This window comes from Euprymna scolopes, chromosome 4, assembly GCF_053919585.1.
Source record: "Euprymna scolopes isolate OS-2025 chromosome 4, ASM5391958v1, whole genome shotgun sequence".
NCBI lineage: Eukaryota > Metazoa > Mollusca > Cephalopoda > Sepiida > Sepiolidae > Euprymna > Euprymna scolopes.
In genome coordinates this window covers 134,171,530-134,197,907 of record NC_136485.1, presented here as the reverse complement: position 1 = coordinate 134,197,907, position 26,378 = coordinate 134,171,530, and positions in this window count along the sequence as shown.

Below are 26,378 nucleotides of genomic sequence, written 5' to 3'. Positions count from 1 at the left end.
TTTTAATTCATACAGATTTCCTATGTATTATCATAGAGTCGATTTTCTTTGATCCTTATATATATTAAAGTTGTGATTGCAAAAATAAAAATATATCTTAAATGGCCCGGATATCTTTGCTTAGATCATAACCGAAACCAAAACGGATGACGAATATATATATATATATATATATATATATATATATATATATATATATATGTGTGTGTGTGTGTGTGTGGGTGTGTGTGTGTGTTTATGTGTGTATATATATAATATTGTATAAATGTATATATATATATAACATTCAATATATATATATATATAATATATATATATATTTATATGTAGAGAGAGAGAGAGAGAGAGAGGTGGCGCGTGGAAAAAGAGAGACTGAGAAGGAGTGTGTCCTTCGTAATATTCATGAAAGCACTTTAAGTAAAATGCTTACATTTAATTCATCATTAAGAAAACTGTTCCCATAAAAATCAAATAAATAGTAGTATTTAAAAAAAAAAGCCCTAATACCTTCCATACGTAACCACTTAGAAATATTCCTTTTCCATTAAATGTTTTTAATTAGTTCATTTTTTATCTTTAAAATTATTTCCTGATTTAATTTGTTTATTCCTAATCTTTCTCATTATAACTACGCCCTAAGTGCAATGTTTGAAAACATTATAATTTTTAAATTAGCCGTGAGAGGAATTTTCGAACAAATGCAAATTACCCGCTGGCTTGATTGAACCTCTGATTATCTCATATTTTTCTCATTCTAATCATTTTTTTTTACTCTGGCAAAAAGGAAGTAAATATACATTCATGAATAGATATATAAAAATATTTTAAATATCAGAATCGGATGTTAATCATCAAAAATAAAATTCCAAATCGATTTTCATTAAAAAAAAAACAACATATTTCTATTTAAATTCACCTTCTTAATTGTTTTACATTTGCGCAAGGGACTTTTGTTTTACAATATAATTGCAGATAAAAACGTTTTTGAACTAGAATACACTAATTAAGATTGCAAATGTCATATACGTTAAGGGAAAAAATAAAAGTATGACAAAAGCTTATTAAGCGTTTTTTTCGTTTACAACAACTGCAAAACATGAACTTTTTGGCTTAAAACTTTATCTTGGCCTTTGGACCTAGATCACAGTGTAGTATCTGTTCTTCAGATGCTGCACTTCAATTTATAGTTCTCTGTCAGTGGAGGAGAAGTCCTTCACGACTGAGTAAATTTTTAATTGTTGTTCTTTTTCTCCGGTTTTAAAAACGATCCTGGTATCTAACTCTGTCCCGTGGGGAGGCATTACAAATGGGAACAACTATAAAACATGTAACTTGTCAGTCAGAATTTGACTTTCCTACGTCTTTAGCGCATATGGTCGAGAGAATTTCACTTACTGGGCATCTATTTATTTTGCTCTGAGAGATTATCATAAGCAATAGATGATGATATGTTATACGGGTTCACTTTTCCACAAAACTGCAGTTTGGAGCGTTGTCTCGGCTTTGACGTAGGCGATTCCGACCCGACACGAGGTTTTGTCGATGGCAAGGATTAGAAGAGTAGCTTTTACCTGTGTTTCTAGTGCTACTGCGCCCCCAATACGTATGTTACCTTTGTTGTATCAACACAGAAGTAACACTAGCATCAGTACAGAAGGTTTGGTGTATAAGCCATAAATAGCTACTGGTAATGTCATATAAACAAAGGGCAAAAAGTACGCCACAAACCTCACGCTACGGATACCAGCTTCGACCATGAACATTTGCTCAGTAATGAGATAGCGGATTATTACTCGAGACTGTAACAAGATCCATTCAGCTTTGTCAAAAGAATATACCCCTTTCGCATGAAATATCAATGATGACATGAAATTTGAACTGAACTCACAAGTTTAGAAAAGAACTAACGAAAAACGTTAAATATACTCATCTTTACTTACAGAAGGTGAGTATCATTTCCTTTTTCACTTTGTTTTGATTTAAAGAGAAAACATAAAAATACCTTTTTTCATTTTTTTAGTAAAGAAATTACACCTTGCTCTTGTGTGTACTTACAAGGGTTACAGTCAATACATTTTAGAGTACATTTTACTTGTGAACGCTTTAGAAAAATAGAACACATTTTGAAATGAATAAAGTGCTGCAAGCCAATGGAAAACAACAAATGATGCAACAAAAACAACAACAACAATTTGGACAAGAAAACCAATTCCAATGAAAGCAACAAGAAAGGTGTGAAAAGTTTTTACACACCAGGCAAACGGCCATAAAGCACTTTTCCAACGCGTATCATTTAGGGTCATTATTTAGTATAATATATCAAATCACCAGGTTCGACGATATTTTCGACTGAAGAAATTTAGAATGAATTTCATCAGAATTTAAATACGACCTATATTTGTCTCAGCTTATTCTAGTACGTTTGAAATAATATTTACGAAAAGATATGCACAATAGTCTGACTAGGACAAAAGCAGCCTATTATTACAAAAGTCGGGAACAGACGCAAATGCTTACTATGCGAATTAAATAATGCTAAAGAAGTAACATTAGAAATTAGGGGAAAATATTACATGGAAATTGGCGTCCCTTTAATTTATCAACATTATATAGAAACGAGTTAGTTACAAATTTTCAGAAAGTTTTATGAAAATCTAAATCATCAATTTTTTTTTAATAAGCTAAAAAGTGTCGATTTTAACTATTTTAACCCGATAGGCACCCCGAGGGGGAAGGGAAAGCGGAGTTTTCCCGGATAATCCGTTCTATTTCTTTTTTACTCATACCATGTTTAATGTTGGTGCAAAATTTCAAAGAAGTCCAAGGCTTAGTTATTGAGAAAATGCGGACAGACGGACGGACAAACGGACGAGGGATAATTTACAGGTCCACCCTCCTTTTATCGGGGTGGGGCAACAACCCACTATATTATTGTAGTATTTTGGGAAATGTACACAGAAACACCCACCCATACATACACACACACAAAGACTGACAGACACTTTCACTTTTATAGATATATAGATTGTATTTAGTTAATTCTTTTAAAACGATGTAAAAAATGTCCTTTCAATACTTACAATTATCTATCTTTCAAATGTTGATATTCATTTCAGTAAAAACACTTTAGATGTGTTTAGTTAACATTCTTCTATTATAATATGGGATGGCAAAGCCGAATTGTTTTATCTTCGCGATATCAGATTAATCATTCATTATTACTCGTTAATATTATAATTTTGAAACGTGTTTAAACGTAGTAACGTACATATGGACATATAATTATGTATTGTATTATTATATAGACTTATTTATTTAATCAAACACTGGTCGACATGGTCCTGAAATAAACTATATCCGATGGTGAGGTCCCAGCTTGCGGGCTTTGGAGACTGTGGAGCCATCCTTTAATTGCCATTGCTCCCAGGTCCACTCTGACCCGGAGTGGTAGTACCTGTTAGGGTCCCAGTTATGGGTTAAATAGAAACAGGCTTGAAAAAAACAAATATTCTATTAAAAAGCTTCTTTCTTTTTTCAAAATAACTGGATTTGGCATTAAATAACCTGAGAAAGGTTGATATGCTGTAAAACAAAAACAACCAACCAACCAACCAACTGGTCGCCATTTTGGTTGCAATTATAACTACACATAAAACAATAACGTTCCCGCCATTATATTTTTGTGTCGAGACATACTGTTGTTTAGTATAAAATACGTGACAATGGCGAAAAAGTTTTTTTAAGGCAAAGTTTATTATTATTATTATTATTATTATTATTATTATTATTATTATTATTATTATTATTATTATTATTATTACGAACAAATATAATAACAATAAATCTACACTTTGTTTGAATTAATCTGTTCTTTCAAGGTCATCACTTCAAAAGAACGCGAGATTGTCTTCGATATTGATAATGTGATTTGTACTTTTGGGGAGAAATACTCCATAACTATCGTAAGAAATTCAACGGTTTTGATGGCTAACGCCTTCTTCTTGTGACGTATAAAGCGAGACATCAAAGTGATATACGTCATTAGTAACCTCCGAAGGAACCATTGATGTCCGAAACAAGACTGTGGTGAATAGTGGAGTAATGAGGTCTACGGTTAGTTAAAATCATCTAAAAAGTTGCAACAATCGATTCAGGCATGAAATGATAATAATCATCGCTCAGCTCGTTAAATGAGATAAATTAGGAAGATACAATATCAGATTTGCTCCGCTGTATTTGTTAAGGAATATCATTACTTGCTATTTATTGAATGCAGCAATGCAGAATCCATATATATGACATTATTTTAATATTCTTTAATTACATAAAAAATGGATTTTAAAGAGAAAGAATATAGACGAGTAAAAATTATATGTAAATTATATGTAATTGTGTGGTTCGTCTATTTTGTTACAAAATAAGTATATAAATATATGTATATATACATATATGTATACATATATTTATAGAGATTGATAGATAGATAGATAGATAGAGTACATAGAAAAATGCGAGCAGAAAAATTTAAGATTAATCTCAGAAAAGTAAAAAGGAATAGTTGTTAAAACTGGAAAAGAAAAAGAGACTTTATACCTTGAAATATTTCAGCATCAAGTATTGCTCATATAATGTTAAATTGAATTTTGAAACAAATTCTTAATGGTGCAATATTTTAAGTTAAACATTTATTATATTTATTAATAGAATATGTAATCCATGATTTTCCAGTTTTTGCTTTGTAATATTATTTTGTTTTTTTTTGTTGTTTTTTTTTTCGTGCGCAAAATCATCTTATATAACAGGCAGGAATTGTTATCCTACCCTGGGGATTGCGTAAGCATTAAACACTAGTATATATAAATCTAAATGAATAATCTACATAATTATAAAACTCAAATGGCCTTGTAATGAGTGCTGTAAGCACACGTCCGGTTTACGCTTTCCGGTTGAGCATGTGTATATAAACATAAACCCATAACAGCGTAAACAAATTGCTACGTTTGCAGAATTTGACCTGCGGACTGAAATATTAGCGCTATTATTTAGAAATTATTATTTACCATGGGAAGGTGGGGATGTTTTGCAACTATTCTGTATTACAACTAAACTGTCGCAATTTTCTTACAAATAAATCAACTTTGACCCATTGAAAACTATAAGAGCATTTTACAACTGCGATTTACCCAAGTTCTTCCTTTTTTTGTTAAATTTATTCTGCATTTTTTAATACACCTTTCTTAAAAACATTGATACATTTTTCTACACTATCAATATAAATAAATAACCCCGAAAATGTTGTTATTTTTACAAATAAAAAATGAACACAATAAAACGTATTGTTTTACTGTGTACGTTTTCAGCGTCCCAATTGTTTTTTTTTTCGGGTTTAAATTATCCAAATAAACAATTGTTAATACTTTCTGCATTTTTTACATCGTTCATTTCCACATTGACTTGATTAGTTTTATTGACCTTATTATTAACATAAACTAAATATTTGGCCCAATGTGTCATGAATGTTTGTTTAAAATAAATGAAAAAGGTTATATTTTATTTTCATTTTCCATTTTAAAAGCCATTCTTAAAATGCGGAGAGTGTTTTTAACTATTCTGTACTTTCAACTAACAATTTCATTTAAAAAAAGATATATCAAAATTTTAATTTAACTTTAATTATTATGGTATCTGTTCAGTGCACATATACCAATAAGTGTGGCAAACCACGTATAATCCAATGGCTTTAAGTTTTATTTTTCAAAGACAAACAATTATAAACACAACGACTCGTAGAAATCTATCTATATTATTTTTTTCATTTTAATATACTTTCATAGAAATGTTTCTGTTATGTTACAAAAACTACTTTCTTTACGTTAGAAGTGTCACGTTCATACATTAATTCCATAGCTAATATAACATACTGATCCAACAGGTCACGGGTAGTCTAGTTATATATAAAGCTGTGTACATACAATTAAATAAAACGCGTATATATAATAATTATATACACATACACATATATGAATATATATATATATATGTATAATATAGCAAAAATGTATGCATATATTTATTACTGAGAGGAATTGTTACCTATCACTGATGATTGCATAAGCGTATAAAGCTAGTATATCTAGGTCTTACTCGACAATATATACGCAGGCGGAAAAAGACAGTCCGCACTTTAATTTTTCAAAAACTGCAAATTTAAGCTAAATTTAATGTAACTGTTTAAACAAACTATACCTTATTTTATTGGCCGTTTAGTCTCCAATAATTTTCCCTGTTCATCTTTTACTTTCACTTGAAATATTCTAGTGTTCACGTCAATTTAAAAAATAATTTCAAATTCAGGAGGCAAAAAGAAAGTCCACACAATGGAAAATTCTTAGTTACATGTAAATTTAGGACATTAATGCAACACAAATACAACAGTAACACAATTAACTAGTTGATATTTAATAGCATAGCCCCTCTGCAATTTGACAGCCTGCAATATTTTGGGAATTCCTTAAATAAGACTGCAGCAATACACCGAGTAAAGGGCATCACACTTCTCTTAAGTTTTTGTCCAAAGTTCTTCCAAATTTGAAATTTTGTTATTGCGTAGTTGTAGTTTGATGGAAAGCTATACGTTTCGATAAGATTGTGGTCTGGACATTGTACAGGCCAATCCAAACACGGAATATCATTCTCTTCCAATGACCTCTTGACATTGGCAGTTGTGTTAATGGCAGCATTATCTTGCAGGAAGATGGGATTATCGTCCAAATTCCGACCAAAGTAGGGTAGAAAATGCTAAGTCAACATATTAATGTGTTTGGTCGAATTAATTCGACCTTGCCAGCGAACTATAGGCCCTGGACCATTGGTACTTATAATGCCCTACACCAAAACTGAACATCCATCACCTTGCAGCGTCGAAACTAGGATTAAATTCTTCGTCTTCCTTCGACGGACGTCTTAACTAACATCACAGAGTAGTGGTTGATTGGCAGAAATCAGAGGCCTACAGTATTAATGCTGGAGTCCCTCAGGGGTCAATCCTGGTCCCAACTCTCTTCCTGGTCTACATCAATTATCTCCCAAAACATATACTTAAATCATTCGTTGACATCTATGCTGATGACACGACCATCTATGGAAACACATCAAACGCCGTAAATGACAAAGTTATCTCTGATTCTCTCTCATCTGGACTTGAGCGCGTGGTACAATGGGGAAAGAGGTGGATGGTTACTTTTAATGCATCCCAAATCAAGCTTCTATCTTTACATCATCAACGCTCTCATCCCCATCTGGCGTCAATTGAAATGGATGGCTCTCGTCTTGGGGAGGCTGTTTTGACAAGCTTCTGTGATTGACCTTTACTCCTGATCTGAAATGGAACACGTACATCAGGTCTGTTGCCAAGGACGCTGGGAAAATGGTGGGATCCTTCTACCGCTCCAGAAGATATCTCATTACTGATGCAATTCTCTATATGTGGTAAAGCCATGTACGTCCAAGGATGGAGTACTGCTGCCACATCCGGGATAGAGCCGCTAAAAGCAGACTATCCTGCCTTGACAGAGTACAAAATAGACTTTGTTGCTTAGTGGGGGATTCTCTTTGCTCTTCTATGCAGCCTCTCTCCCACAGAAGAGACGTTACGAGCCTGTCCTTGTTTTATCGTTATTTCCATGACAACTGCTCGTCTGAGCCCCAATCTCTGCCCCCCTCGCTAATCTTTTACGAAAAACACCCGTCTAACTTAAAATAATGTCATTAATTTTCCCCACTCTTTATCTGTGCCTAAATCCAAACATAGATTCCATGAGCACAGCTTCTTTCTTAGAAGTGCACGACTGTGGAACTCTCTTCTGTTTGCCTGTTTTCCACCTGACTACAACTTGGACGTCTTCAAGTCCAACATAAACAAATTCCTGACAAACCGCTCTCTTAAGAAAGACATTCTATAGAACATCCAATACTAATGATTACTACGATACTATCTCATTGATTACTGTACACGCAATAACCCTTATCCCCGAGTGGCTTCCGGGCCTTGATAAGTGGTGATCTCCATGTAAAAAAAAAACTGTTTATTCTAATGAACTTGCTTTCGTCGCTAAAAAGCACTTTTTACCAATATGAAGAGCCATGATCTTCATTGCATCTGATGAAGTCCAGACGGCTCTTTCTGCTCCTTACAAAAATCATTGACTTGCGTCTTGCATATATCCTCGCAAATTAAATTCGTTTAATCTGTTCTTGACAGTAGAAAGAGAGTGCTTTTTAAAAGGATTGCACTGTTATTGGATTTCGGGAGTCGTTCAAATCTGTTTCCTAGGCTGCGGATCTTGGTAGCATTATGTTCCCTGATAGAAGTAAGTCTAGTACGACCAGATTTAAAGCAATGACGAACACTGCGATAATTTTGGTGCTTTTGCACAGTTTTCGTGCTGTTTTCTCATCGCATTTAAATTTGCGGATTAATGAGCTCCTGACGATCACAATCAGACAGTCGTGACATATGGACTAAATGTTACGTTGTATAACCCGGAACAACAACAATTATGATTAGAGATACTTTGTTGCCTGTTGGGTGATATTTTAAACTAAATAAGGGGCGATAATTTAAGCTAGTTTTAAGCGAATAGATAGAGAATTGCAATATGGTTTCTGCTCTGCAAGATCTACCGCAGATGTGCTGACGATTATATCACACAGGATTAGTGAATCTCTTGACAAAGGCTTCCTTTCTAGGCAATTGCTCTTGACATATCAAAGGCCTTCGACAAGGTATGGCATAAGGGTCTACTTCACAAGATTTCCAGCTACGGTATAACTGGAAATGTTTTCTCAATCATTAAATCATTTCTATCCGATAGGCTCATAAGAGTAGTGGTAGATAGACAAAAATCGGAGGCCTGCAATATAAATGCTGGAGTCTCTCAGAGGTCAATCCTGGGCCCAACTCTCTTCCTGATCTACATCAATGACCTCCCTAAACACATACTTAAATCATTCGTTGACATCTATGCTGATGACACGACCATCTACGGCAACACATCAAAGGCTGTAAATGACAAAGTTCTCTCTGATTCTCTCTCCTCTGATCTCGAGCGCGTGGTTCAGTGAGGGAAGATGTGGCTGGTTACCTTTAATGCATCCAAAACCAAACTCCTATCCTTACATCATCAACGCTCTGATACCCATCTGGCATCAATTGTGATGAGTGGCTCTCGTCTGGGTGAGGCCCTGTGTTTTGACAAGCTTCTGGGTTTGACCTTTACTCCTGATCTGAAATGGAACACGTACATCAAGTCTGTTGCCAAGGTCGCTGGAAAGATGGTGGGATCCTTCTACCGCTCCTGCAGATATCTCACTACTGATGCAATTCTCTATCTATATAAAAGCGAAGTACGTCCAAGGATGGAATACTGTTGCCATATCTGGGCAGGAGCTGCTAAAAACAGCCTATCCTGCCTTGACAGAGTACAAAATAGACATCGTGGCTTAGTGGGGGATGCCCTTTTCTCTACCCTGCAACCTCTCTCCCACAGAAGAGACGTTGCGAGCCTATCCTTGTTTTATCGTTATTTCCATGGCAGGTGCTCGTCTGAACTCCAATATCTGGTCCCCCCTCGCCAATCTTTCACGATAAACACCCGTATAGCTGAATCCACTGTAAAAAGTTTCCCCCACTCTTTATCTGTGCCTAAATCAAAACGCGGATTCCATGAACAAAGCTTCTTTCTTAGAACTGCACGCCTGTGGAACTCTGTTCCGTCTGCCTGGTTCCCACCGGACAACAACTTGGATGTCTTCAAGTCCAACGTTAACAAATTCCTAATGAACCGCCCCCTTAAGTAAACACTTACACAAATATCCACACTAACGTAATGTACTTGCAATAACCCTTATCCCTGAGTGGCTTCCGGGCCTTGATAAGTGGTGATCACTGTGTAAAAAAAAGAATCTGTTGCTGCGGACTTTCTTTTTGCCTCCTCAATTTGAAGCGTTTGTTTTGTTTTGTTTTGTTTTGTTTTGTTTTTAAATTGGCGTGAACACTAGAATATTTGAATTAGAAGTCAAATATGAACATGGAAAATTTTAGAGGAATAAAAGGAGAATCGAATGAGGTATAGGTTGTTTAAACAGTTGCATTGAACTTTGATTTAAGTTGTAGTTCTGAAAAAATTACAAGTACGGACTTTCTTTTTGTCGGCACTGTATATGTAAAAAACGTATACATGTATTTATTTATGGCAGGAATTGTTATAATGATGATTGCATAAGTACGGAACGCCAGTGTATGAAGGTCTAAATTAAAAAAGTATTATATCAGTATACATGCACACGCATATATATATATATATATATATATATATATATATATATATATTACGGACTGGAATTGTTACAATACACTGATGATTGCGTAAACATAAAAAACAAGTATACGTAGGTCCAAATTATTAATTGATATAGAAATATATATTCTGACATAATTTAATAAAAAAACGTATAATATATAGTTATATTACCTGTAGAAATGGTTACCTTGCAATGATGCTGGGGAAGCATTAAATATTAATGTATACAGATCTAACTATATAATTTTCATATAAATATATATGTCGATAGAATTAAATAATATATGTATATTATCGGCAGGAATTATTATAATACACTGATGATTTCGTAAGCATGAAACACTAATGTGGCTACGTCTAAATAAATAATTATTATATTAATATTATAATAACCTTGATCAGCTTAATTTTTTAATAAGTAATTACTAATAAACAGAAAGTACGAAGTAAATTATATTTTTGAGAAACAGTAACGAATATGAAATAATGATAAATTCATAGAATTTCTTTTAGTGAAACGTCTTTCTACTTAAGTAGACCATGTTCGACTAGGTTAATATGCTTCATCAACAGCGTTAACATTAAAACGTTACATGAGTTTAACGGCCTTCCATTTATGTTGGCCGCGCCACACTAGATGAAAACGCTTGATCAACAACGTTAACATTAAAACGTGACAATAGTAAAACGACCTGCTAATTACGTAGGCCAGAGTTTACTTGGTTAATATGCTTAATCAACATTGTTTACATCACAAAGTGTAATTGGTGGAACGGTTTTCTACTTATGTAGGCAACGCTAGACTAGTTTATTATGCTTGGTCAAAAACGTTAACATTACAAAGTAACAACAGTTGAGCGGCCTTCTACTTATGTAGGCCACACCTTACTACGTTAGCCAAAATCCGGAGAAACTTTCCTTTTTTACATCTTGTTACGTAATCATCTCAGCCGTTCCCAGGTAGCGTAGCATATTTCGGTGCTATGGTAACGACCAGCCAATCAGAAAAAAAAACTCCTACAGATTCTGAGAACTTTTGAATACCAATAATTTTACATAACTTTTGTTATACCGATCGAAAATTGATTTTATTTTGTCAAAATATAGCTGAGAAGCTGACCTATGAATTGTAGAAATTGTTGAAATTTGCTCGCAAAATGAGTGAGCGGTGAATATTTAAATCAGTTCTATATGAATAGTGTTGACGCGTAACCATATATTCAAACACAGTAGTTAAATCCTCAACTATGAATGGCACTTCTAAGCAAAACAATATATATATATATATATATATATATATATATATATATATATATATATGTATATATATGATGAGGGAATCACTACTTATCAAGGCCCGAAATCCACTCGAGGATTAGGGTTACTGGATGGAAGGTGGTAGTTTAGTAATTGTTAATGGTGTAAATTGGGCAGAATTCGGATAATTTAAGGAGACGGCTCAGCAAAGATTTGTTCACATTAGACTTGAAGACTACCATATTGTAATCGGTCGGGAAGCAGGCAAATGGAAGAATGTTCCACATGCGAGCAGTTTTAGGAAAAACGCGTTGCTCATGGAATCTACGTTAGAATTAGGCACAGATATACCCAGTAGGGAAAATTCAATTAGGGGCAAATATTATAGTGGATGTAGCGGGACGAGTGTTTTTGTTTTTATACCTACATATATTGGTGTTTCATGCTTATGCAGTCATCAATGAAAAATGACAAATCTTGTCAGTCGGGAGATTCGACCTCAGCCAGAAAGCCAGTTCTTACACTATTTGTTAAGCCTCTCCCTACGAGCTAGTAAACAATTACCTTGTCAATGAAGGGAAATAAGAGCTAATACACACTCAATTCCAGGGTGGATATAAGACAACCCATAGTATTTGAACGAAAAGAACTCGTGAACATTGCATAAACGCTAGTTGAATGCTTCTAAATTTATACTTCCTAGACAGTTTCAATTAATAATACTTAATGATGGGCACTATATATATACATATATTATACTTAATGAGCACTATATATATATATATATATATATATATATATATATCATACTTAATAATAATACTTAATGACGGGCACTATATATATATATATATATATATATATATATATATATATATATATATATATATATATATATGATAATTATCAATTTCAATTAATAATACTTAATGATGGACGCTGTCTAGGAAGTATAAACTAAGAAGAAGTCAACTAGCATTTATGCAATGTTCACGAGTTCCTATATATATATATATATATATATATATATATATATATACATATATATATATTTCAGACAGCCTTATTAGGTAGCACCAGTGCTTTTACTTTATAATACATTTGTTAATTTGGATATATATATATATATATATATATATATATATATATATATTATTATTATTCTTATTACTTTATAATATATTTGTTAATGTGTGTATATATATATATTATTACTTTATAATATATTTGTTAATGTGTGTGTATATATATATATATATATATATATATGTGTGTGTGTGTGTGTGTGTATATATCCAAATTAACAAATATATTATAAAGTAAAAGCACTGGTGCTTCCTAATAAGGCTGTCTGAAAATCTTGGCTTCCTGAGACGAAATGTACCTAACATTGATGCTATTTGTTTGTTGATTTTCGTTTTGCAAAGATTAATTATGTTCTGCAAAACCGAAAACAAAATCAACAACAACCCACCTTTCCCCCCTTTTTCCTTCTTTCCATTCCCTCATTTCTCTTTCTATCTCCCCCACTTCCTGACTGGGTTCCTACCTTAAAATGTACCAAACATTAATCCTGTAACCCTTATCCCTTTCCCATTGCAAAACTCATTCATGTTCTGCTTTACATGAGCTATATTGGACGCATCTGTTTACGCAGCTTGGCTCTCTCTTCCCACGTCACCCCCGCCGTCGTCGCGGAAGGATGCCAACTTCTTAACCCAGTTTTGACCTTGAGACACACGCAAGTCACCGTTCAAAACACAGAAAACATTTTGTAACACGCTCAATTTTAATTCCTTCTTTTCTTTTTTAATTATGTTCTTTTCCCCCTCCCCATCTCTAGCTCTCTTTTATATTTATAACTTTACAAAATGTTTAATTAATTTATGTATATAATAGCAAAAGTACCCGTCGTTGACTGGGTTCGAAAACAGCCTACAGAAAATGGATTCTGATTTATGAAAGTATGATAGGTTATGAAAAGGAAGGGTTGTAAAGAGATAACTTCGAATTTGGGGGTACTAAAACTAAAGCAAAATATGATGAAAGTAAAAATAAAATAGATAAACCCCATTATTTATTATACCATACCTGTTCACACTGAAACACTTATCACAATATTTTGTGGATCTATATTTAAAAAAAAAACTTGTTAAACTTTGTGACATATTTCCATTCTATGGTTGTCAGGCTCGTACGAACACCCCATAATTTTATTATATCATATTTCTTCAAACTGAAACATTATTATCAAAGTACACTTACGCAGATAGATATGAAAAGTCTTTATTAAAGTGTGTGCCTGTTTCCATTCTATGGTGGTCAGACGCGAAGGCAGACCCCACAATTTTATTATACCATCCCTATTTAAGTTAAAACATACCTATCAAAGTAGTATTATGGACATTTATATCAAAAACACTTGTAAACGTTTTTGTTTAATTTCTAATTTTTTTATGTCTACATTTTGTGGACCAGGCGCGTACGCAGACCCCACAATTTTAACGAATTATCATTATGCCAGATTTAACATACCCATTCATGTGTTTCGATACATCTTTTAGCATTATATGTGATCAGTTTTCTATAATAGTCAACCATATAGGAGTCTATTCGTGACCAGACACACACACACAGACGTTCAGCTTTATATTATGTATATATATATATATATATATATATATATATATATATATATATATATATTATCCTTTTAATAGTTTTTTTCTAGTGTCTTTTACCCCAATTCCTTTTCCACTTTTTCACTCCTGTTCTCTCTATATCTTACTTCCATTCTCCTGGCTTTTAATATCCATATATAAAACAATATATTTTTTATTTTAACTCGAATCATCTGGGGATGTAGGCGGAAAATCTTTATCCCATCTATTGAAAAAACTTTTAATGAATTAAGTTTATATCCTCAAGGTTGGGGAAAAATATATATATACACACACACACACACACACACACACACACACACACACATATATATATATATATATATATATATATATATAGAGAGAGAGAGAGAGAGACAGAGAGAGAGAGTCTTATATATAATTATAGTGTGTTCGTGAACAACAAAGGTAGATGTTTCTCGCATACTTTTCTAGCTAGGGATTTCGCCTTCCTTCATTGTCTCCAAAAAAATGCTCCATTGCCAAAAGTGTGCTTATTCATAAAGTCTGAAGGAATGCTGGTTTTGAAAATTTTCAAACGACATAATGCTTAAAATTGTCCAACCGGACATGGAAACAATTGTAACGTAAATTGAAATAAACTTTTTGTTGCCACCAACACCTTGTTTTGAAGCCTTGACTTCGCTTACACAGTATATATATATATATATATATATATATATATATATATATATATATATATATATATATATATATATATATATATATATATATATATATATATATATATATATAATTTACAATTTTAAATAAAATAGGCGGCGGTTTCTCAAGAGCTCTTTCGGCTATCATCTCATCAGGAAAAAAATCGATAGCGTAAAAAATGATATTATGTCGAAAATAAAGAGTTCTAAAGGGGAACTATTGAATGTGCCAGACGTACGGGGACACTAAAACATATAACTGTTAGATAAATTGACGAAATGTAAGTTTTTATAGAAATAAAAACACGTCCATTTTGGTTTATTTAAACGTACATTTTATAGCTCAAATTGGAAATGTGTCTCATAGTGTAAAAAATTAAGCTTACTTCCAGTATAACTGTCAACTGATGCTATTTATAAGAGAAAAATCTTAAGATAAATTATGAATTAAATCAAAAAAGGAATTAAATCAACTATAAGTGATACTTCTAAACATTGCAATATGAAGTCATTCTATTAAAACGAACAATTATTTACATTAAATAAGCCATGTAGTATCCCTACCCTAATGGGTATTTATACCGGTCTTACTAAGATCTATGTAAAGCTATTTCTTTCCTTTTTGAACCCAAATTTAGTTTCTCTAAATATTTCTCTATACGTAATTATTGCTAATTATTTTATTCAAATTCTATAAAAAGCATGTTCACCTGACTGTGGCTGTTTTATCACTATTTCGGTTCTACATTTTGCCTTATTGAGTCGCCATCTTGTCTTGTTCAGTTTCGGATTATGGCGAACTTTTAAGGCGTTTGTCTTTAATAAAAGAGGTATTTGTTTCCTGAACAGCTCGCTATTCCATCGTTTTCTCACTGTTCTGCTTAGATTTAATTAATTAACATGGAAACTGTTTCTGTGGACTTCTTGTTAAAGAAACTGAAGCATACCTGAGAGAAAATATTATTCATATTTGAGTTTCTAGGAGATTCAAAGGAAATTGATGAATCCAGATATGTATTGTATAAGACCCAAGTAAATGAGCAATTGGCATCGGTGGACCTTCTTGAAGAGAAGTTAGCCAATGCCTACCTGGAAGAAAATATCTAGGATGAAAATTTGTTCTAGATGTACTAGTAATCTGCATATGGATAATGGCTGTCCTTTAAAAGAGAAGAAATCTGAGTTGTGCTGGTCATGCAATGGGCCTGGGCATGTTAGTGTTATGTGTATTGGATCGAATAAACCAATCGTCTCTTCTAACGCTAGCTGGTCGAGTAACGGGTCTTCTTTGTTACCTGTAGTTAACATTTCAGCAAATTTGTATGGCAAAGAAGTTACATTTAATTGCCTGTTAGATACAGGTAGTGAAAAGTCTTACTTGTGTAGAGAATTGTTACATGGGGTTTTTAATGAGTTACTCCCATTGAAAAACCGTAAATTCAATGTTAAGACATGTCTAGGTAATGAGACAAAAAAAAATTAGAAGATAGTTCTAAACGTCAATCTTCCGAATAAATCAAGATATCTGCCTTTTTTCATAGGCGAGCATCTGGATCTGTTCTTTCAGATTGAAGGACTCCGTAAAGTGGTCACTGACTTAAAGGATCACAATGTAAAGTTAGCCATAGATTTATCGAAAATCAGAGATAACGTTCTTCCTGTGCATGGTTTGGTAGGTATTGATATCATAAAATATATGGGACCCATGCAGATAATCAAATTTAGAGACGGATTTGCGTTTGAGTTGTCTCAAGGAATAGTCTTGTTCGGGGACATTAATAACTTTAAACTCTGTCGGTCTGTGCGGAAACAGGCCGAGCTGAATTATAATCGTATTGTAGGAGAATTTTCTTCTTGCGGCATCACGCACGTCTAATTTGTCATGGATACGAAATCTGAATATTTCGACCATTTGTACTGATTTGACGAATCTGCGGTTGAAAGGAACATCGATAAAATGGTTAGCTTGGAATCTTTAGGTATAATCGAACTGACTAGCGATTACGATAAGGCGAAAATCGAGATATTTCGTCCTTCTATCAAATACTCAAATAACTGTTATTATGTTAGTTTGCTTTGGAATTTGGACAAACTTAGCTTAGTTCCTTCTAATTATCAGCTGTCCTTGGCTGTTTTAGATAGGGTTGTGAAAAAGTTATCAGATAGAGGATTGTACACGGATTATTGCCAAGAGTTCTTAAAACTAGAAAGAGAAGGTATAATAGAGAGGATCAATGTATCACCAGTGGACTTTAACAAGTACACACGGACCGCATCGTCCGGTGTTTAAAAAGGAGCTACAAAACACTACGAAAATAAGGCCTGTCTTCAACTGTTCGCTGAGAACGGGAGGGCAGCCATCCCTGAATCTCAGTGCCTACTCGGGCGTGACCCTCTATACTGATATGCTTGAAATCTTGTTCAAATTTAGAACTGACCGTTTTGTCCTCCTAGCTGACATTAGGAAGGCATTTCAGATGATCAAGCTGGAGAATGAATTTGATCAAAATAGGTTTTGCTTTTTCCTAAAATCAAGGGATAAGCTGGTGTGTTTTAGATACAAATCGCTCATTTTCGGATTCGTGTGGAGTCCTTTTATTTTGAGTTATATCGTGAAGTGTCACGTAGAAAGACCTGCTTCTGGTCCCTGTAGGGATATGTTGTAACAACATATAAGTATATATAAAAGAGTGTATATTTAATATAAAATGTATATTTAAATGTATATTTAAAAAAATGTAGCCATCAATAACTGTGCGGTTTTTAGCCTTTCATCATATTTTTATTTTAAAATATTTTTATAACGCGTGTACAGCTTTGGTTCGCTTTCTTCAGATATTTTCGTGAAAAGTTTTTTTTTTTTTAAATGGGAGTTTGAAATGCTATTTTTACATCTGCTGATACTAAATGTTTTTTTCAGAGTAATGTGGTATCAGGCATTCTGTCTCCAATAGTAAGTGTTGGTAGTGTCCGGTCAGAGTTAATTTCAAAGAGAGGGCTTTTGGTCCATTTGGTTAAGGTTTTCATGTTTTTTTTATGACTTTATTTCCCCATGTATAGCACACGTTCACACACAATCACACATACATACATATACATACATGTATATACACACATGCGCACGTATACGTACGCAGGCATATACATATATACAAACACGCACATACATAGAAATATATGTAGGAGCATACATATATACATACCCACTTACACACTCACACACACCCACCCACTAACATATCACACACAAATTGGTTATTTTATTTTTTTTTAATTTATTTATTTATTCCCCCCAATCAAAACACTCATACATACATGGACTTAATCATTCAAACATAAGTACACGCATACACACACAAGTAAGATGGAGAATAGGTAGGAGAACATATATATATACACACACGTACGCACACATGCACACACGCACACACATATACATGCACACACATATACATATATACATACATGTATGCACATACACACTCACATACATCTGCATACTATGCAGGCACACACATACATACACGCACCTGCATATATATAGAGATATATGCAGGAGCTCACACATACGCATACATCAATATACACACATACACGCACGAATACATTTACCCATCCATATATATATGCATGCATATATATATACACACACACATATATACATGCGTATACATTCACCCACCCATATATATATATATATATATATATATATATATATATATATATGGACACACGCACCACAATCACACACACACACATACATATTCATACACCTTTACCTTACACATACATATTCATACACCTTTACCTTACATATATATTGGTTGAAGTTTTCTTTCTTTCCTAGTCCAAGCATATATTCATGCATGTATTAAGTCACCAAACATAAGTGCACGTACACACACAAACAAGATGGAGGATAGATAACATATGATATATATACACACGCACACGTATACACAATCACACACATACACGCATACATACACATACACACATGCATATACACACATATGCATGTACATACACATACACATACATATGTATAATTTCTAATTGTTTAGTTTAGGGAAATGGTAATATACTTGATATGGATGTACGCACGTGTGAAAGTTTTCGCGTGCTATATTGTGCTTCTTTTGTTTCGTGTGTGAGTATGCATTAAAATACCCAATTTGTGTGTGATATATTAGTGGGTGGATGTGTGTGGTTGTGTAGGTGGGTATGTATATATGTATGCTCCTACATATATTTCTATGTATGTGCGTGTGTGTATGTGTATATGCATGCGTACGTATGCTGTGCATGTGTGTATGTACATGTATGTATATGTATGTGCGTGTGATTGTGTGTGAATGTGTGCTATGCATGGGGAAAGAAAGACATAAAAAAACATAAAAACCTTCACCAAATGGACCAAAATCCCCCTCTTTGAAATTAACTCTGACCGCACACTACCAACACTTACTATTGGAGACAGAATGTCTGAGAACACACCACTCTGAAAAACACATTTAGCATCAGCAGATGTAAAAATAACATTTCAACCTCCCATTTTAAAAAAAACTTTTCATGAAAATATCCGAAGAAAGCGAACCAAAGTTTGAAACGCTTTATAAAAATATTTTAAAATAAAAATATGATAAAAGACTAAAAAAACCCACAATTGTTGATGGCTACACTCTTTTAAATATATATATATATATGCATACATATATATTTATATGTATTATATTTATACACACACACACACACACACACACATATATATATATATATATATATATATATATATATATATACGTAAGGTTGGTGTAAAAATAATGGCGTTTATTGTCTAGCAGTTGAATGTCAAAAACGGTATTACTTTTGTACCACACTAATATATATCACGTCCATCCAATATCTTCCGGTGAACTCCTGTTTTCAGATATCATTGATGTACAGCTGGCCCCTCTCACCCTACGATTGCATCAGCCCTGTTTCTCCATTCTTTACATCATCAACATTCTAATCCACATTTGTCATCAATTGAAATGAATGGCTCTCGTCTTCAGGAGGCCTCAAGTTTTGACAAGCTTCTGGGCTTGACCATTACTCCTGATCTTAAATGGAACACGTATATCAAATCTGTTGCCAAGGCCGCTGGAAAAATGGTGGGATCTTTCTATCGATCCAGTAGATATCTCACTGCTGATGCTATTCTCTACCTATATAAGAGCCAGGTACGTCCAAGGATGGAATACTGTTGCCACATCTGGGCAGGAGCTGCTAGAAAGGACTTGTCCTGCCTTGATAGAGTTCAAAATAGACTTCGTAGCCTCGTAGGAGATGTACTTTTCTCCTCCTTGCAACCTCTATCTCACAGAAGAGATGTTGCGAGTTTGTCTCTGATGTATCGTTATTTTCATGGAAAGTGTTCAACTGAGCTTCAATCTTTGGTCCCCCCTCGCCAAACTTTCACAAGAAACACTCGTCTAGCTGTAAACACTATCAATAATTTCCCCCACTCTTTATCTGTGGCTAAACCTAAACGTGGATTCCATGAACAAAGCTTCTTTCTTAGAACTGCACGCCTGTGGAATTGTCTTCCGTTTTCCTGCTTTCCGGCTGACTACAATATGGTTGTGTTCAAGTCTAAAGTAAATAAGTTCTTGATGAGCCGTTCCATATAAGTTATTAAATTTACCAAATTTTCATTACTAATGATTACTATATTGACCAATTTCTACTGTACACTCTTTAACCCTTATCCTTGAGTGGCCTCTGGGCCTTGATAATGTGGTGATGCCTTTGTAAAAAAAAAAAAAAAAAAAAAAAAAACAATTCAACTCTTTCTGCCAGACACACAGATAGACAGAAAGATAGATAGATAGACAGACAGACAGACAGACAGATAGATAGATAGATAGATAGATAGATAGACAAATAGATTCGTGTACTTTTATATGCATAACCAGATCAAACAATAGCTAGATAGATTTCATTAAGTAGATCGAAACATTAAATATCTGGTAATTTTAGCGTCTCACCACGTTATTTCATTACAACTGTAGCAATTATTAAGGATGAACACACTGTCGATTATAAGTTGCTTTGTTGTCCTATGATCCGTCGTTCTGACGTACGCTTGTACTTTTGAATCAGCTCTGATGTGTCGCTACATTTATAACATGCTTCCTTCCCATCATAAATAAGTATATATGATAAATTCAATACTAATCCAACAATAGAAGATTTTCTTTGGCAGATGTAATATTTTGGACTCCATAGAAAACATTCGATATTCATATCATTCGACTCTGACACTCTTTTTTGACTCTCTCTTTTTGACACTCTCTATTTGACGAGCAAAACTGAGCCTCATGCAAGATCTCGAAGCGCGTTCGATAATTACTAGATCGTAGTTTTCAATCACGTTTTTTTATTTACGTTTTTATATTTGGCAACACTAAACTATTTTTAAATAGATAAATATGCTTTGGGGCGTATTCTAAAAAATCAGCAGAGATTCAAAGATCCGTTTTCCTGGCAACCCTCTTTCTCGTACTAACCCAAAAATCCCACCAAGCAACATGTATATAATGTCGCCATATATCTAGGATATACGCCGAGGGCACCTTATAGTCTGAAAAAGAATAGACGGCTTCGCAAGATGTAACAAATTTATTTATTTACTAGCTAAACGCCCGGCCGTTCAGTACGCTTAAAAATAATATTTTAATTTATGCAAATTGCATATGTATTATTATAGAATCAATTTTCTATTGAATATCATATAGTACAAGGAATAATTTGCCTGGTAGACTATTTAGCAAAAATACTAAAAATAATAATAATAATGATCATGTCTTTCATCAAATTCCGTCTGTATTTGTTTATAATATCACGTCAGCTGATATTTAGGCTGGAAGATCTTAAAAATAGCCTTTCTTCTCTTAAAGATAAGAAAATAAGTATTTTACAGGAGAATATGTAACGTGATACCGGTCAAGGTTACATAGGTGTAACGTAGTTTTTCCCCTGTAAAATTTCGTTTTTATCTATAAGAAAAGAAAGACTATTTCCAAGATCGGATTTTTTTCGATTTTCAATATGTATCGGACGAATTTCTGTACAAAACATCTAAGAGTACTGCCAGACATATAAATTATATTTGTGTGAAATTTGCAAAAGATAGGCTCAGCCGTTTCGGAACCTATGAGGAAGGAACTTACACACATAAAGTGACTTTTATATAAGAGTAGAGAAAGAGATAGAAATGGAGATATTTTTTCTTAAGACATTTGCAATGTCTTTTAAAACTGTTTCATTTATAGCTGCAATATAAGACTTCTTTCCGTTTAACCACCGATTTTTATGACAACACTAAAATATTACAAGAATAAATAATTATGTTTTTATAGAATATTTTTTTTAACTTCCATCGTAATTCAGAGCTTCCCCTTTAAACTTCATGTTCCCGTATATCCTACAAAAACAGAGAAGCCTGCAAGCAAACTGTATATAATGTCTCCAGGAATTAGCAAAGGGCACCATTTAGTTTGAAAAATTAGCTTTGAAACCTATAGCAAATTTATATATGTATATTCTTTGTAATTACTATACTTCTAATACTTCTTTTAAAACCGTTTTTTATGTATAGCTACTTGTACTAAGGATTTATCCCGTTAAAACAGTTTGCTAAAATATTGAATAAATTAATAAATATGTTCTGATCGGATATTATGAAAAAGAAGCCCTCCCCCTTCTTCTTGTCTTTCTTCATACGAACACCTAAATTCCATCAAGCTACCTGTATGTAATGTGTCCACGGATACAGGAAATTAGCTATGGATACGGCGTAGTGTGAAAAACAACATATGGCTTCGTGAGGTATAGTGATTTTATTTATTTATATTTTTTTGAAATATTTTTATCTCCTTACATTAAGTGGCTCCATGATTTGTTTATACCCGATGATAACATTTTGGAACAGCCACATCTGGGCAGGAGCTGCTAGAAAGAACATATCCTGACTGGCTAAAGTTTATAATAGACTTCGTAGTCTCGTAGATGTCCTTTTCTCTTCCCTGCAACTTCTTTCTCACAGAAGAGATGTTGCGTTTTTGTCTTTTATTTATCGTTATTCTCATGGCAAATGCTTGACAGCGCTTCAATCCATGCCCTCTCCCTCAAAAACATTCACAAGAAACACTCGTCTAGCTGAAAACACTATCAATAATCCCCCCACTTTTTATCTGTGCCTTACCCTAAATGTATATTCCATGAACAACACATTTCTTAGAAGTGCACGCTTGTGAAACTGTCTTTCGTTTTCCTGCTTTCCAGCTGACTACAATATGGTCATCTTCAAGTCCAACGTAAACAAGTTCCTGATGAGCCGTTCTACTTAAGTTTACAAATAAACCGAATTTCAATTACTAACGATTACTATATTGAGCAATTGGCTAATATACACTCTTAACCCATATCCTCGAGTGACCCCTGGGCCTTGATAAGTGATGATGCCTATGTAAAAAAAAAATTAGGTAAGAAAACGGGTTTTGCCACGGCAATATAACATTATCACAAATGTTGTGGATCGGAGATCACATTTTTTAGGTTTGTGAAGTGTGACAATGCGTATACGATCATGACACGCCTTAATTAATTATTACAGAAATGATTTTTATGTAAATAATAATTTTTGCTTGTTCAATCATGAGCACGAATCGTCACCAACTGGCAACAACAAATACGAGGTTTATTTATAGATGTTCTTGCTACAGATGTTACACATTCGATTTATCATGGGCATCGTTCTATTTTCGAGTGATTTAAAGGTAATAAACCCTGTTATAATTCTAATACTTACTGTAATCATTGTCTGCAGATGTGGTCTGTCAGTTATCTGTATTCCATCATAATTATTTTTATTATTAGTGTTACTACTTATATATTTGTTCTTTTCCTTCTCCTCGACCTTTTTCTTATTATTAATACTATTACTAGTATTAGTATTGTTACTATTTTACTGCTTCTTTTATTTTACTTTAATAGTCGTAGTAGTAGTAGTAGTAGTAGTAGTAGTAGTAGTAGTAGTAGTAGTAGTAGTAGTAGTAGTAGTAGTATTAGCAGTATTTGGTGTAGTGGGAGTAGTAGTATTGGGTTTAGTGGGAGTACTGTTAGTGTTACAATTCGTCTTCATTCTCTTTTTCTTCATTGTTTGTTTTACGGCATATCTACCCTTTTCAGTCTATTTAATGCCGAATCCAGTTGTTTTGAAGAATTTTTCTTTAAGAGAATATATATATATATATATATTTTTTCAATTCGGTTTCTATTTAACGCATAACTGGGACCCTAACAAGTGAGTGAGTCTGGGAGACATGGCAATTAAAGAGTGACTCCACACTCCCCAAAGCCCGCAGCCTGGGGCTTCACCATTGGATATAGTTTAAGGTCATATCCAGAACCAAATAAGATTTCAAAAACTTGGGAAAAATTTTAAATGTTCTTATTTGCCTATAAAGCCCAGAATCTCAGTTTAGAAAATCATCGTCCTTGTATATCTGATGGCACTTCCAAATTTAACTCATCACGTTCTTTTTCTACTTCGTCTTATTATTTTTATCATTAGTACCGATATCATTATTGTAACTATGTTTCTTCCAATCATCGTTTTATTATTATTATTATTATTATTATTATTATTATTATTATTATTATTTTCATCATCATCATAATCATCATCATCATCATCATCATACTCATCATCATCATCATCACTGCTACTACTATTGCTGCGTCCTTTTTTCCATTAAAATATAACATTCACCCTTTATGTTTTATTTTTTTTCAATTTCTGGTAACCTCACAATAGCCTCCCGTTCCAATTAACAATGGAATTCCAGATCGAATCTACACAGGGACACAAGATAAAGCAAGTAACAAGAGTATATATATATATATATATATATATATATATATATATATATATATATATATATATACTAAGAAACAGTGATAAGATGGAGACAAAAATCTAGAAGCACAAACCAATTAGTCGAAATGTACATCAAAGAAACAGAGTTTTTTTTTCAGTAAAAGCAGTTCATTTGATACTCGAGCGTCACGATATTTGGATGACGTATTTGTGAGACAAAAGTCTTTGTAGATACGGGAAAGTGGCTTTATTTGTGGCCCGCCGGTATCTTATGTGGAGCGGGTAAAATCCGACCGTGTCTGTTGGCGGTCTTTTGCGGACAGCTGAGCAGCACTTTGGCAACCTCTGACAAATAGCTTGGAAAATCACCAATTTTTGAAGTCCTTATGAAACGAAATGTCTTTGATTTGCGTATACCGGTGTAGTCAATCTGATGAATATATAAGAAATCTACTATTACGGAAAACCCACTCACTGCAGTAAACGCACTTTTGTCTATACAGATATGTGTACGGTTATCCATAAACGTACACATATCTGTATAATTTAGATTAAGGCAAGGTATTGTAATAATGTCTCCTTCTATCTTTTTTCTCGTTTTCTTCCCTCTCTCTCTCTATCTCTCTCTCTCTCGACATCTCTCTCTCATTCTCATGAATCAACGAAGTGTATAATCAAAACCGATACTTCGCTTTGACTCTTTATATTTTCGAAAATTTATTACGCAAAAACAGCACACACCATCAAAAGTGGGAGACGTGGATCACCTCTACCTTGTACTGCCAATCTTACTCATAGCTAGAATAAAACGCCACTGATAATTTAGGGGTAATTTTTTACATGAATTAAATAATCTACTAGTTTTTAATATACGTTATTTGTGTATATTTATCAATTATCGCTAAAATCGCATTCTTAGACAATTCATAGACATTATTCAGACGACTTATGGTAAGACTTTAAAGGCCTGAAATGACCAAGTTTTCTTTGATTCTCATATTTTCTGGTCTTGAGCATGTGGTCCAATAGGTGAAAAAGTAGCTAATAAAATTTAATACATCTTAAATCAAGACTCTCTTTCCATTTTCAACACTCTGACACTCATTTGGCACCAATTGAAATGAATGGTTCGCGTCTTGAGAAGGCTCAATGTTTTGACAAGCCTCTGGGTCTAACTTTCACTCATAGCCCAAAATTGAGCACATATATCAACTTCCTTGCCAATGTGGATGTCGCTGAAAAATAGTTGGACCATTCTAGCGTTTCAGTAGCTATCTCACTGCCGAAACAATCCTCTACTTGTATAAGATCTAGGCACGTCCTAGGATGGAGTGGCGTTGCCACATCTTAGAAGGAACTGCCCAAAGGCTCATCCTGCGTTGACAGAGTTTAATACCGGTTTCATAATTTATCTGGCAACGTTCTTTTCTCTTCTCTGCAACAGCTTTCCTACAGAAGAGACGTTTCTAGCTTGCCTCTGCTCTAT